Source organism: Rousettus aegyptiacus, unplaced genomic scaffold (genome assembly GCF_014176215.1).
Source record: "Rousettus aegyptiacus isolate mRouAeg1 unplaced genomic scaffold, mRouAeg1.p scaffold_m13_p_9, whole genome shotgun sequence".
Classification (NCBI taxonomy): Eukaryota; Metazoa; Chordata; class Mammalia; order Chiroptera; family Pteropodidae; genus Rousettus; species Rousettus aegyptiacus.
Window position 1 is genome coordinate 87,922,157 of NW_023416312.1, and position 14,948 is coordinate 87,937,104.

At 41.5% G+C, this 14,948-nt stretch overlaps 1 long non-coding RNA gene across 1 annotated transcript in view; it reads left to right on the plus strand.

Annotated features, from left to right (window-relative positions):
• LOC107497094 overlaps nucleotides 1-10,500 on the plus strand; it is a 50,283-nt gene extending 39,783 nt beyond the window's left edge. The window contains exons 2-3 of the long non-coding RNA XR_001593718.2: nucleotides 2,527-2,685; nucleotides 4,213-10,500. This is a non-coding gene — a long non-coding RNA (uncharacterized LOC107497094). The remainder of the gene's footprint in view (nucleotides 1-2,526; nucleotides 2,686-4,212) is intronic.
• The last annotated feature ends 4,448 nt before the right edge of the window (nucleotides 10,501-14,948 follow it).

Genomic DNA, 14,948 nt, shown 5'->3' on the forward strand with positions numbered 1-14,948 from the left:
CAGGCAGTGCCTGACCCCAATGCCAGTGGCCTCTTGGTGGGACCTACTCTAATTAAAGAAACTTGGTGAACAGGAGTGACATGTCAAACTGTTGTCATTGGTTCTCTAGTTTGTAGATTTAAGCCACTCAGGTGTCCTGAGGGTATGGCTCATCCAGGCCTGTGCACTCCCTTCTTTGGCAGGGGAGAAGGCATCTAAAGTCAGACAGTCACAGAGGAGAAATAGACTTCCTACAGAAGACTGGGATGCTAGACACAATCAGCCATCAGTCTCCATTGCTTTTCAGTTGCCTGCTTCTCTGACACATACTGGCCCCGGGGCAAGGGGACCCACATAGAAAATGTTTCAGACCTGTGTGAGCAGGGGTCATGAGCCCTTGGGCACACCAGGGAAAGATACGTGGCAGTCCTAGCCCCTCAGGGTCTTGAGACTCTTCCTTTGGGGCTTACTGGGTGTCCCTGAGTATGGCCAGACCGGAAGTGAGGGGGCCTAGAGCTGAGAGAACAACAAGGAGCCAACAGGGCACCCCAAGCTTGGACCCTGGGTCTGGAGGAAGACTAGACTGGGAGCAGTGCCCTTCTTCACCCGGACTTACCCCAGAATGTCCTGAAGGACTGATCCTGCTCTTCTCATTGGCACCTTGGGAAAGCATATAGCAGTGGAAGGCATAAGTTAACCAACTCTACACCCCCACTTCCATCCCCCGCCCAAGAGTGCACAGACATTGTCCTGAACACAATGACCAGTTCTGTACTATTTCTCATCATCCTTTAGGTAAAACTTTAAGAGGACTCCAGCCAGAGCCACTTGACCAAATCCTGTGTCTTCTGAAGGACCATGAAGCATACCCAGCATCAGCCCAAAAGAAGCCTAAGACCTGCTATGGCTGCTTTTTTTTCCCTCAAATACACCTTCCTCTCCCCAGGAAGGACATCAGGTTGCTTATTCTTGGGTCAGTTTTCCCAACTCTGACTTCCTTCCTCCACTATATCATCCACTAGTGGTTATGGATCAACAGCATCCACATCATCTGTGAGCAGATTATGAACTCAGGATCTCAGGCTCACTCAGCCCTACAGAGCAAGAACATACTTATCAACAGGGTCCCCAGGTGACGGGTACATGTTACTATTCTCACAGTGTAGCTTATTGGTGTTTGGTGCCTCTGTCTTCTGTAGTCTGTGACTCACTGATTTCAGGATTGGATCTTCAATAGTCAGAAGTAATCAGGCAGGATTTCCTGAGTGGAGATTTTAAGAAGCACCTATTACTGAGCACATTCCACATAGCAGAAGCCGCTTTCCACTTTCCAAAGTAACCACGTTTTTTGCAGTCTTACATTCCAAAAAGCAATATATAAGACTTCTAATTTCTCTACATCCTTGTCAACACTTAGCATTACTTTTTTTTTTGAGATTACACTTGGCATTCTGGTACATATATTACCTGTCTTTTTGATGGTAGTCATCCTAGTGGGTGCAGAATGGTATGTCATTGTGGTTTGGATTTGTATTTCCCTGATGAGTAATGATGTTCAGCACCTTTTATTAATGTGCTTATCGGCTATGTGTACACCTTTGGGGAACTGCCTATTCAAATCCTTTGTTCCTTTTTAATCGGTTCTTGGCCCTTTTATTGTCATTATAAGTATCCCTCATGAGTTCTGGAGAGAAGTCCCTTATCTGGTATATGACTTGCAAATTTTTTCTCTCATTTGGTGGGTTGCTTCACTTTCTTGAGCACAAAAATTGTCCATTTTGATGAAATCCAACTTATCATTTTTTTGTGCTTCTGGTGTAATAGCTACCACTCTGTGTAACCCACTATCATAAAGAGTTGCTAATGTATTTTTTCCTAAGAGTTTCAGCTTTTACATTTAGGTCTATGGTTCATTTTGAGTTAATTTTTATGTATGGTGAGCGGAAGGAGTCAAAAGTCATTCTTTTGCATTTGGATATCCAGTTGTCCCGGCCTTTTTTTGAATTACCCAGGCATGCTTGTAGAAAACCAATTGATCACAGGTGTCAAGGTTTATTTCTAGACTCTCAATTCTATTCGATTAATCTATGCCAGTATCCCACTGTCTTGATATAGCATTGTAGTAAATTTTGAAATTGGCAAGTGTGAGTCCTCGAACTTTGTTCTTTTTTATTTGGACTATTCTGGGTATCTTTGAATTTACACACTAACGTTAGAATCAGATTGTAAATTTTTGAAAGAAAGGCAGCTGGGAGTTTGATAGGGATAGCAGTGAATATGTAGATCAAATTGGGCAATATTGTCATCTTAACAATATTAAGTCATCTGGTCCATGAATAGAAGATCTTTTTTTCATTTTTTAAGTCATCAACTAATTATTTCCTTCCACAATATTTTGTAGCATTTTCAATATACAAATTTTGCATTTCTTCTCATGAAATTTATTCCCAAGTATCATATTCTTATTGATACCATAGTAAATGAATTGTTTTCTTAACTTCACTTTGATTTTGTTTTCACTCGTGACCTGGATATCAACATTTCCAGAAGAGACTGGCTTCCTGTGGCTTCCCAGGGCCTGACCATGTTTGTCAATGGGAGGTACACTGAAGCACTACTGATGAGTATGTATGAGGCTACCCCAGAGATTCTAAGGAGAAACTGGGCCATGTTTTCAAAAAGTTAGAAGGCACATATCATTCTGAGGTGAGCACAACCATGAAGTTTAAATGTTTTTGTCAACACGATTCCAAAAGAGAAAGAATGCTGACTGTATTCATAGACGATACAATTGCATATAGAAGAAATCCTAAGGAGCCCAACAAAAACTACTAGAACTAGCAAAACAGCTAAGCAGGTGTTAAAATATAAGATTGATAAACACAAATCAATCATCTGTCTATATTCCAGCAGTGAACAATCCAAAAATTGAAATTAAGTAAACCACTTCATTCACAATACCATTAAAAGAAATAAAATACTTAAGAATAAATTAAATAAATGAAGTGCAATACTTTTACACTGAAAACTATAAAATATTATCAAAGGAAGTTAAATAACACCTCAAGAAAGGGAGAGATGTACTGAGTTCATAGATCAGTGGGTGCAATACTAAAATGTCAATAATCCCTATATTGATCTGTAGATTTAACACAATCCCTATAAATATTCCAGCAGATCTTTTTTCTCTTTGTAAAAATTGACAAGCTGTTTTCATATTGAAATGTAAAAGATGCACAATCATTGAAATGATTTGGAAAAGAGTCATGTTAGAGGATTTTTACTTCTTAATTTCAAAACATAATATAAAGATATAGCAATCATGACCATATGAGTTTTGTATAGGGTAATCATAGAGATAATCATAACTAAATTGATAGTGCACAGGTAAGCCCATGTATCTGTACTCACTGGCTTTCAACAAAGGTGTTAAGGAGCTAGTTCAATGGTGCTGGGACAAATGGATAACCACCAACAAAATGATATATTTACACCCTTACCTCAGATCAGAACCGAATAGTAGTTCCTAAGAAAAATTTTTCACAGCCTTGGATCAGGTAAAGATTTCTTGATTGTACATCAAAACCACAATCTATGAAAGAAAAAATATATCAACAAATGAAAACTTTTCTCACATTAAAAGGAAAGATTAAGAAAATGGAAAGCTACAGACTAGAATAAAACATTTGCAGATCATGTCCCTGATAAGGAAGTTGCTTCTAGTATAAAGAAAGTAATCTCAAACTCAGTAGTAAAGACCAACAATCTGATGTTTTAAAACTTTTCAGATAAAATTGTCACATTCCAGCAATTCCACAACCTGAGAGAAAAGAAAATGTATGTTCAGTCCACGATTTCTTCTTGGGTGTAAAGAGGATCATGTTCACAATTACTAAAATGGAAAGCAACTCTAACATCCATCAACTGCTCAATGAATCAACATGTGATATATTACATGTGATATATCCATGTAATAGAATACTATTCAACAATAAAATAAATGAAATAAAAACAAAAGGACTATTGATACACGCTATAACAAAGATCAACCAAATAAAATGTAGGGGAAAGTGGGCAGTCAAGGAAGACTCCAGGAATTTTGGCATGAACACCTGGAAACCAGAGTTTCCACGTATTGAAATTTGGAAGTGTGCAAGTGGAGGCATATGGGAGAGGGGAGAAAGAAAAAGAAACAATTCTAATTTATTCATGTCATCTTTGATATTCTGCTAGACAACCAAGAGAATGTGGGAGTCTGGAACTCAGGAAAGAGTTCATGATTGGAGACAGAAATTGAGACTTTCCAGGGTACAGATGGCATGTGAAACCATGGAACTGGAAGTGCTCTCTGGGTAAGAGAAGAAAACCAAGACCCGAGTTGAAGGTTCTCAGCAATCTAGAGGTCTGGCTCGGTCTTTGGGAATAGTCAATGGGAATAAAGGAAAGCCAGTGTAGTTATTGTAAGGCCCAGGGAAGAAGTCTCTAGGAGCATGTGGTCAGCTCTGTGCAGTACTACTGAGAGGTTGACTAAGCTTAATTCTGAGAATAGACTCAGTATGTGAAAATATAGACAACTGGTTACCTTGAGAAGAGCTACTCCAATGCAGTGGTGGAAGTAGTTGTCTGATTGGAGGTAACTAACAGAGAATTTGGAGGGGAACATGGAGACAGTTTTGCAAAGAATTTTGCTCGATATTTGAGTAAGACATGGAAGAGAAGGGCAATGTGAGGTTAAGGAAGACAATTTTTTTTAGGTTTAAAGTAAGTCAAATTGTATATAGGTGTAAATGATCCAGTAAATAGTAAGAATTAGCTGCTGAAGGGTAAAACTTGAGAGCATTTTAAGAGAAAATTCCTTGAGAAAGAATGGGCTGTAGGGCCTTAGAGAGCTGCTGGGAAACTTGGTGCCTTGTAAGAGAAAGGAGGACAGAAAATGCAGGTATCTGCTGGGACCAGTAGTAGGATAAAGAGGGAGATGCAATTCAAGAGTGGCTATTTGCCTTATGAAAGAGGCAGCAACGTCATCAGATACAGGTTGAGGACAGAGTGCGTTGGAGACTTGAGGAGAAAGGTAAAGATCCTTTTGAGAGTCAGGAGGTAAATTCACTAGAGAAGTAAGATCTTCACAAGTAAGAGGCTTCATAAGACATCATCAAGACATGGAAAAGACAACCCACAAAATGGGGGAAAATATTTGTCAATCATATATACGGTAAGGATCTAATATCCAGAATATTTAAAAACCACTTACGGCTTGGCAGTGAAAAGATGTATAAACTGATTTGAAGTAGGCAAAGGATTTGAACAGATGTTTCTTCTGAGAAGCTATATAAATAGCCAGTAGACAAATGAAAAGATGCTCCACATCTTTGGTTATCAGGGAAATGCAAATCAGAACCACAGAGAGATGCTATTTCACATCCACTAGAATGGATAAAATGAAACAGACAGATAATAACAGTGCCTGGGAGGATACGGAGAGACCGTAACCCTCATACATCACTGGTAGGAATGAAAAATGTTGCAGCCACTGGAGAAAGTGAATACGAAGCATTATCTTATGAACAAACAAGTAATTCCACTTACATACATGCAAAATAACCTAAAATAGATATTTCGACAAACTCGTACCGGAAAGTTAACAGCAACATTATGCATAATAGCCAAAAATAGACACTACCTAAAAACAAAATATGGTATTTACATACAATACAATAGTTAGCCTTGAAAAGCAAATAAATACTGATACGCTACAATGGGATGAACCTTCAAAATATTATGTTACGTGAAAAAGGATCAACCCTCCCACTCACACTCACACACACACAAACACACAGTGTGTGGTTTCTTTCCTATTAAATGTCCAGAATAGACAAATCTATAGAGAATGAAAATAGACTAATTCTTGGCTAGGGTTATGGAAAGGGAGAATGTGAAGTGACTGGTACTGAGTAGGTGGATTCTCTGGGGGATAATGAAAATGTTCTGGAATTAGACATTGGTAATAGTGAATATAGTCAACCTAATGAATATAGTCAAAGCTATTGAACTGTAAGCTTTGAAGTGGTGAATTTATTATATGTATATTTAAAAAAGAAAGTGAAATGAAAACACAGAATTGGAATGAAGGTGGGGAATGAGCACTGATCGGGATCCCCTCTTTGGTGCAGCAGTGTTGAGACTGCTGAAAGCTGGTGGGAGAGCAGAAACTCTGGGAAAACACTTCAGTATCATAAGCCTCATACTATGTCTGGGGAAAGCCAGCTCACCACTAGAAGGAGATGGGTCTGGGAATACAGGGAAGCAAAGATGGCTAGGGACAAAACAATGCAGAAGAGAAAGCTGTGAGGAGAGAACCCAGGGTTGTAAATACTTCCTATTCCCATCATTCAGAGAGGAAAACCTCATAAATTGTGAGACATCAGTTAGCAAACACAAAAGAGTTTTGCCTCAATAATGAGACAGTATAAGTTACAGACTAAGCACTACTCTAATCTCACCTACCAAAGTTAAAAGAAAGACTTGAAAGGATTTGACAGTTTCCAACTAACTTAGGTATTCCTGGGACAAAGTTAAAAAAATGATTTATAGAAATACAAAAAAAATCCAACATTCAAAAAAGGAAAATTCATAATATTAGTCATTTTCTTCCTATATTTCTTTGCTGATACTCTCTATTGTTTTCAATTGTTTCAAGGTGATTCATAATAGAAACATTTTCATGATGACTGTTTTAAAATCTTTTTCAGACATTCTAATGTGTCTGCCATCGGTATTTTTTAAAATCGGTTAGAGATTTTCTTGTTTCTTGTTATGAAGAGTAAGTTTTGATTATGATCTGACATTTGGGATCTTGTATTCCAAAAGGAGAAGGGGAGCAGCACCTCATTTTTGCAAGCTTGGGGATGGAGGAGGGTCCTCACTCAGACTGTGTTGACACCTAAGGGGAGTGGTCTTCATTGCTGCTGAATATGAATGGGAGTTCTGTCTCCATATAAGGCTTCCACTGATAGCTATCAGCTTGGGAATCACACATGTGCCTCATTACTGTTCCCAATGTGACCCCACTAACACTTAGGGAATTGAGGTGGCCTCCTTATTGCTGGACATTGGTGAAAGTCCTCACTTTCCACTGGGCCTCCTCTCAAACCACCCTGACTGTGGGTGGAAGAGGAGACTTGTTACCTGTGGGTGGTAGCCCAGACTCCAAAACTGGTGGGTAGGGAGAACTTGTTCCCTCCTGGTGGGGATGAAACCCTCAGCTCTTTACTCAGTCTTTTCCGATACCACCCTGGCAGTGGTGGTGATGGGGGAGAATAATTGGAGCACCTTGGTATGGCCTTGTAAGCTGGAAATCTAGGTTCCTTGTTCGGTGTTTGCTGGCATGGATCAGGGTGGTCCTCAGATGTTTTCACTGGTGTTTAGTGGCTGCAGAGCATTTATTGTCTATAAATTTTCTGTATTGTTAGGTCATCCTTTCCTAGTCCTTTGGCCAAAGATGGCCAGAGAGAACAGACTTTTTTTTCTTCTGCCTATGCCTGTTGGCCTTACCATGCTGCTAGCATCTTCAGGCTCGTGTCTGGGATATATGAGACATAGAAGAAAAAAACCCAGGGAATAAACTCACCCCTATATTAATCCTTGGGTCACAATGTCTTTGCCATCTCTCCACTGCTCAGAGCCTTCTTTTGTTTGCTTTATATATAATATCTTTAGTGTTAAGTTACTCTAGCAGGAGAAATAGAGGAAGGTACATCTATGTTCCATCTTCCTGGAACTAGAGGTTGAATCCTTACAAAGAATTTTCAAACAACAATAAAACTGATTTGAAGCCAGTCTTGATTTTTATCACCACTGTTGTCCAGCTTATCTCTATATTTCTAGTGATAAACCACTCTGCTCCCAAATCCTTTATCTCTATCCTTTTCACAAGTTGAGTTTCTTCCTGCAGAGAATATAATTTTTAAGACAGCTTTTTTTGAGGTATAACTAACAACAAGCTTTTCAAAGTGTATAATTTGATAAGTTTTCGCATATGTATACAACAGCAAAATGATGGTCACCATCAAAATAATGAGTATACGCATGTTCTCCACAAGTTTCCTCACACATCTTCGTAAATCCTCCCTTTTAATCCCTCCCTTTATCCCCACTCCCCAGGAACCAATAATTTGCTTTCTGTCATGATAGATTTATTTGCCTTTTTAAGTTTTAAGTTTTGTGTTATATTAATAGAAGTGAGAGGCCTGCATCCTATGGTAGCTGTACATTTAAAATGTTAAGAATCTGCCAAACTGTTTTAGAAAGCAGTGTTACAGTTTATTCTTTCACCATTAGGGTATGAGGGTTCCAGTGTTATACATCCTAGCCAGTGTTTGGTATGACCGCTGTCATGATTTTAGCCATTTTAATAGGGGCGTAGTGGTATTTCATTGTGGTTTTTATTTGCACTTCCATATGGCTGATGATGGTGAGCCTCTAATTTTGTGATTATTTTTCACCACAGTGCCTGTTCAAACCTTTGCCCAACTTTTAATGATCTGTTTGATTCCTTCTTATGGAGGTTTGAGAGGTCTACGTATATTCTTGATATAAGACTTATATCAGATATGTCATTTGAAAATATATTCTCCTACTGTGTGGCTTGTGCATTTACTATCTCCAAAGTATATTTTAAAGAAAAGAAGTTTCAAGATTTGATAAAGTCCAATTTGTCACTTTTTTTGTATTATTGGACTTTTTGTTGGAGTTAAGAAAGTATTAATTGTTTTATAAATAAGTCATACATGGCTCCTATGTACTGGTCTAAAATGGCCCCATGTTATTCATTTCTTCATGGCAGGTTAAGGTTAGTATCTTAAAATCCACTGAGGCGAAATTCAAATTATTAGACATCCAATTGCTTCAAACATAGTCCAAAGAAACCTATTTCTACCCATTTAGAGCCTAATCTGTGTTGCATATGCCACAAAAAATGAAACCAATATCTGCTAAAAATTAGGTGATTTGGGAGAGCCTGTAGATATAAAAAGACTTAAGGGACATGAAATATCTAAATGTATAGAACATATTTTGACACTGATTCAAAAAAACTGCATTTTAAAAGATGTATTTGCCTGCTGGAAAAGTGTGAAATTATGTTAACATTTCACTATATTAATGACTTACTTAATAATAATCATGTTGGCTTTATGTTTTCTCAAAGAGTACTTATCTCATGGAAAGGTATACTGAAAAACTTAGAGATGAAACAGTATGCTTCATAGATGTTTTACAGTATTCCAGTGGCTCAGATAAGGAGTAGGGGTAGAGTCAGAACCAGATTGGCTATGTATAGAGGATTGTTGATGCTGGGTTTCAGGTATATGAGGATTATTGATTGCACTTTTCCCTACTGTTTACATGTTGGAGATTTGTTACAATAAACAGTTTAGATTTGTAAATATCATGCCATTTGATTTGAAACTGTAAGTAAAATGGATGACTAGAAATACACAAACACTTACATACGACCAAATAGATCCATAAAAAAACTAGAAAATCTTAATTGTACATTATAAGCTGAAACTGTCTCTTAAGCTCAGGCGACCTTACAATGTGTCAGGACAAGGCCATTTGCAGACTATTTCTCACAAATGGTCAGGAGAATCCATCGCCTTCTTAGGTAAATTCTTTCAAAACATAAAAAATGTAGGTAACTGTTCAACTCATTTTCTCAAGCTGACTCTTCTTGATTTCAATACCAAAGGAGGATCCCACCATGAAAAGAACACTTAGGCCAAAATCATAAACATAACAGCAAATATTCTAAATGAATTAATAGCATATTCGACATAGTTGTAAATTAAATGGACAAATAGATGGTGTTCAATGAATGAAAGTATGATTTAACATCAGAATATAATTCCCTACACAAATCATTTAGCAGAAGAAAAGAGTTTGATCACATTAATTGGTACAGAACAATCCTTTGAAAGAAATGCAATACAAAATTATAGAAAGAACTGTTAGTAAAATAAGAATACAAGGGCACTTTCCTTTGCTGAAATCAACAGCAAACATACTTAGGTGTAAAATGTTAGATGCGTTCTAGTCAGAGACATGTCACAGATTTACTCTATTACCTCTACATTTTGAAGCTGTACTGGAAGACAAATCCAGAGCCATAGATACCAAAACGAAGGACAGGAGGAGTATGGAAAAGAACGCCTTCATATTTGGCATGACAAAATGATCACCTTTCTAGAAAACTGAACAGAATGGGCATAGCAAGTATTCAAATGAAAAAGAGACTTCAAAAAAATAATGGATAGAAGATCACCAGAGCAAATCAAGAGCCTGACAAACAAAAGTAAACATTATTTAGAATATGTGATAGGAAGTACTCCATGCATAACAGCAACAAAATCCAAAACTTAACAGAGAAGCCTAACAAAAATATACAAACTCTATAAATGTGACCATATAACTCTTTTTTTTTTTATAATTTCAGGTCAAAGTCCCCAAAATAGAGCAATAAGCTATAGTCGTAGAGAAGAAAATATTTCAAAGATATCATTTGCATAAATATTGGCAGATTTCGTGTCTTATCTGTGCCTGCCATGAGGACAAGCTTATGTATTCCATTCTCAAAATCGACCATGGAACACTACAGAATAGAGAAGGAATTTAGACACACACACACACACACACACACACACGACTACACGACTATTTAGGTGGCCAAAATCTGGTACAGGGAGAACACCAAATGCTGACAAGAATGTGGAGCAACAGGAAGTCACAGTCATTGTTGGTAGGAATGCAAAACGGTACAGCAGATTTGGACGGCAGCTTGGCAGCTCCTTACAAAACAGAGCATACTCTTACCATATCATCCAGGAGTCGTATGAGTATTACCCAAAGGAGTTGAAGACTTGTGTCCACACAAAAACCCACACGCAGATATTTACAGTAGCTTTATTAGTAATTGTGAAACCAGTAGTGACATAAATGTCTTTCAGTAAAGGAATGGATGAACTGCTGGAATCCAGATATTGGAATATATTCAGTGCTAAAAAGAAATAGCTATCATGGCATGAAAAGACATGGGTGAGCCTTAAATGTATATTACTATGCAAAAAGAGGCAATCTGAAGAGTTTATATACTGTATGATTCAAAGGTAAAATTATAGAGATGGTACAAAGACCAGAGGTTTCCAAAGGCTGTAGGGAGAGAAATGAATAGGCATACCACAGAGGACTTTTAGAACAGTGAAGATACTCTGTATGATACTATAATGATAGATACATGGCGTTATACCATTGTCCAAACTCATCCATGCACAATACCAAGCGTGAACCGGAATGTAAATAATGGATGTTTGGTGATGAGGTATCAACATGGGTTCATCAATGATTACAAATGTACCTGTCTGCCGGGGGTGTTGATAATGGGGGAGCTATGCAATGTGGGGACAGATGCTTACTGGGAAATCTCTGTACCTTCCTCTTTAATTTTTTGTGCACCTAAAAGCGCTCTGAAAAATGAAGTCTTAAAAAATACGCCATATGAACAACAAAATCTAAACAACAAAATAGAGAAAGCCCTGGGGGAGACTGAAGACTGTGGTGAGCTGGTACTTGTGTTTGGGGTAGGATGTGAGAGCAGGTAGCTGGGAGGGGTGGTAGGCTGCATGGTGCAGATTACAGGATGGTAGGAGGGAAGATTTTAAACTCCTGTCCCTACTTCACTGCACAAATCTGAAGCCCTCAGACCACACATGCCAGGAACACTGGGACAATACCAGGACAGCAGGGATGATAGGAGGTTTGAGGCATTTGTTTCCAGAGACAGCCAACGAATATGTGAAACCATCTGAGTGGGTGTGAACTGGCCTTTCAAAATTATTATTTCAATAGAATATAAAGAATAGACTAGAAGTAGATGAGTGAGAATCAGAGAGGTTCGTGCAAAACAAGTGCAGTTATTCTTTCATCAAATAACTTACATAGTATATCAGATATAATATACATGACAAATATGCATGCATACATACATGTTTATTACATAGTATGCATATATATGGGTATATAAGAACATTTAATCTATGTTGTTGAGATATGTATAGATATATAGATAGATAGATAGATATAGATATAGATATAGATAGATATAGTACACACACTAGGTAGAGAAGTAAGACATATTACTATGAATGAAAATAAAAAAGCGAAACCCCTGCACTCCAAAGGCAAAGGTAGATTACTGCAAATCTTCAGCACCTCCCAAATTCCTTGCAGCTGCTGAGCATCTCCAGTAAAAAGGAAACATTTAGGACACACTGTTTCTAAAGTCTCAGTTGGACAAAATGGTGAAGAGAGACTATGAGAAGGAGGTTTCGCCTCTGACCCTCCCCCAGGGTCACAGGCGCTGCAGCTGCCCCTGTGGCATCTGTCCTGGGACTGCAGTTCTCCTCCAGGGTTGAGAGGACCCTCGGAGTGAGGACCTAGGTGTCCGCCCGCCCCAGAATCTCATCAGCCACTAAGGCCAGCTCTGAGAACCCCGGTCAGGGCTTTCAGGCTGAGAACCGCACCAACACCTCCCCCGCCAACGCGGGAAGTCAGGGACTGGGTGTGAGGGGCACAGACTCAGGACCGCTGAGGATGCGGGCCCAGGACCTGCCGGGTCAAGGGCAAGCCCAGGGGCAGGACTGCAGGAACACTCCGGAACCAAGTGTCGTCGATCCCGTCAGGCCTGGGGGACCCCAGAAGAGCAGTCCGGATGTGACGTCCACCGACTTCCGTCCAGGAAGTGTGAGAGAGGTGAGGACCGCCTCTGGGAGGCGGATATCAGGTCGGTAGGGGAAAGGAGCCCAGTCCGGCAGAGATTCAAGGTACGACCCTGAGGGAAGACTGAGGGCCCCCCTAGAATCCTGGTTGCCCCCACTGTCAGCGCGGAGAGTCCCCAGGGCTGGGCTGTGGGATGGAAAACTACCCCACCCCCACCAAACCCCACCCTCCATAGAGACCCCTGGAGTCAACGACAACATCTGAGGGTAGCAACCACAAGTCAGCAGGGGGAGGGCCCAGGACCTGCCCGAGACAAGGTGAGGACCTTAAGTGAGATTGAGGGACCCTGGATGCCAGAACAGTGGCACATATAGCAGGGCTTACTGGGGTGTTGGGTGAGGCGGGAGGGGGCATGAGCACATGTGGCGGTTCCAGATTTCTGCGTTGGGGACTTTGGGATTAGGGGTGGTTGGAATAAGGAGCAAAGCCTCTGGCGGCAGAGCGGAGGATCCCTGGTCCCACTGGTGCCATGGTGAGGACATTGGCGGAGGACTAGGGGATCCTCAACCTCAGAATAGTCAGCCCTGGGAGGTCAAGAGGGATGACCCCAAGTGGCATGTCCTGCCATCCATATCCAGTGTGTGAGGCTTGGGGGACTCGGTGTAGGAGCAGGGCCTTGGGTCGTAAGAAGGAGGGTCCAGGATTTTCCAGGTGAAGTTGAGGGCCCTGAGGGAGGACTGAGAGGTCCCAGGACCCACAACAGAGGGTATTCCATAGAAGTCCGCCCCTGCTATGAGCCCTGGCAGACCCCAGGGAAAGAGGATCACATGCCTTGTTTTTCTGACTTCTACATCCCTTTCTGAGAGGTGACAGGACTTGGTGTAAGTAGCAGGGCCTCAGGTTGGCAGAAGGGAGTGCCCAGGCCCTGCCGGGGTTGAGGACGAGGACACAGGGGGAGGACTGAGCCAGTCCTGGATGGCCCATGGTGGCATGAGCATGTGAAGCATGTCTTGGATTTCAACACCGGGTCTGGGAAAGACTGGGGACTTGGTATGAAGAAGAGGATCTCAAACAGACAAAGGAGTGGGCCAAGGTCCAGCTATAAGTCAAGGGGAGGACCCTAAGGGAGGAGGAGGGGCACTGGCTCCAGAGGTCTGAAGGATCAGCATCCAGGTAGGCAGAAGAAGTGGACCCAGACTTGCCAAGATCCAAGGTGAGGACTGGGGAAGGACGGAGGAGGGCCCCAGCACTCATTAAAGAGGCCCCACTGTGCCCTGTCCCTGCCATCAGCACGGGGGAGCCTCATCACAAGGGGGTGCCTTTGGTTGTTTTTATGCTTCTGCCTGAGGTGTGGCTAAGGGAGATGAGGGCATTTGTCTGATGGAGCTGGACACAGGGCAACAAGGGGTGGGGTCCCAGGCTCTACCAGTAAACACAGTGTAGGTTTTGAGGCAGGCATGAGGGCCCCACCCACCCAGACTCCAAGGGACCAGTGGGCTCAGGTCCTAAGGACATAGCTTGGTTGTTAGGGGCATGGGAGACGGACAATATGATGTGTCTTGAAACCCACCTGGCATGTCTCAGTGAGATGAGGGCCTTGGTGTGTGGGGTGCCGAGTCCAAGGCCTCAGAGTCTTCAAGGTGAGTATACTGAGGTAAGACTCGGGGTTCCACAGTAGGCAGAAAAACTCCCCTCAATATATATCAGAAAACCCCTGCAGTAAGCTCTGGGAGGCCTGGCAGGAAGTCTGAAGGAGTCTCTTCCTCTACTTCCCCAATAAGTGGGGATCTAAGCGACATGGTGCCTTGGCCTCCGCTCTGCATCCTCAGGGCAGCAGAAGGGAAAGGGCCCAGGCCCTCTGTGAGTGACAGGGATAGCTTGGGGTGGACCGAGGTTACCACGACCCAGGACCACGGGGACCCACAGAAACCCGCTCTGTGCTGCTAGTAGGCCTGGGAGACCCCTGACATGGGTGTGCGGAGGTGGTTCCCCCTCACGTTCCCAGGGTCTTCGGAAGGTGGCGGCCTTCATCAGATCAGATGAGTTCAAGTCGTGAATAGAGGACTCGAGGTTTTGCCAGGGTTGGAAGGGTGAGAACATTTATTTGGGGAGAACTGTAGCTACCCGCTCTCTGAGAACGAATGAGACTCTACAGCATCTGGGTATCCCCATCCTCATTCGGGAGGCCCCAGTCAGGG